The following is a 1,413-nucleotide window of genomic DNA, read 5'->3' as shown; positions in this document are numbered from 1 at the left end:
TCAGATATCCACATGTTTTGGGAATGCCCCCACATTAATGCTTATTGGAAAGAGATTAAAGTTACCCTGGACTCAATTCTTAAGACCAACATTCCTCTTAAGCTACCATTAGTTATATTTGGCCTTGATCAGAACATCACCGGGGTTGCGCGGTCCCTCCTATTCTATGCTATCCTTCTGGCAAGACGGATGATATGCATACACTGGGTAGATACCACCCCCCCGCACACTCCGCCTGGCTAACGTCTCTCTATGAAACATCCAAGACAGATCTGGCTAGATCCTGCAGTACCCGGTGCCTCACCTTTTGGAAACTCTTGATAGACTGGAAGTGATTCCTTTTTTTTCTTTCCGGTTCGATGGGTTTTTTTTTTTTTTTTCCCCCGCCCCCCAAAGGTCCGATGATTATGCCCACCTACTCCATGGCTCTGTCTAATGGTTTGCCCCGACTCCGATATTTGTTTACTGGCCTAACAGGCATGAAGTTGCCTAGAGGAGTATCAACAAGGTGCAACACATCTCCCGCCAATCCGCAATAAGTTCTGCTTAGTACGTGAAGCGGCTCAATTACCAGGGCCTTGCTCCCGAAGGCAGAGAGGTGGTTGGTGTGTTTCCTTTTTCTTTGCATCTATGGAACTTGTGTCGGGCAGATGAGGATTATAAAAAAAAGAAAAAAAAAGAAAGAAAAAAAAAAAAACAGCTTCCACATTGCACCATTCCTGAGTTACCTATAATTATGCGGTGAAAGTGTACTATGTGGATAAATGAACTTAAATGCAAGAGAGTGCCTTTGGGAGTCAGAGGGAGGAGACGAGCTAAGAGGGGGGGATCCACAAAAGCAGATGTTTCCATCATGACGCGCACACTGCAGCAAGAGGAAGATGAGCGAAGATGAAGAGCAGTAACCACCCAACAACGGAGCCAGATAATGAAATAAAAATCACAGAAAACATTTCAGAAGTGAGACGTTACTCAGGCTTTCGGTGCACGCGTCAGATGCATTGACAAGGGTGTGAGATGCGCACTTTACGATTATAATAAAGGAAGGATGCGGAGAACTGACATGATCCAAGGAGGAGGAGAGGCAGAGGGCAAGGGAACGAAGCGCCTGGATACCCTCATGGGTGACAAGAAGCGCACTATGAATCTACAAATCTATAGATTGATTGAAAGAAGCTGCCGGGACCAGCATCAGCCACCGGAGGACAAATGAACGAAGCGCCTGGAAACCCTCAGGGGTGACAGGAAGCGCTCTATGAATCTACAAATCTAACGATTGATTGAAAGAAGCTGCCGCGACCAGCATCAGCCACCAGAGGGCAAGGGAACAAAGCGCCTGAATACCTCTATAAATCTACTGATTGATTGATTGAAACTGCCGGGACCAGCATCAGCCGCCAGAGGACAAGGGAA

Source organism: Lissotriton helveticus, chromosome 1_1 (assembly GCF_964261635.1).
Source record: "Lissotriton helveticus chromosome 1_1, aLisHel1.1, whole genome shotgun sequence".
In the NCBI taxonomy this organism is placed as follows: Eukaryota; Metazoa; Chordata; class Amphibia; order Caudata; family Salamandridae; genus Lissotriton; species Lissotriton helveticus.
Note: the sequence above shows the minus strand (reverse complement) of the source record.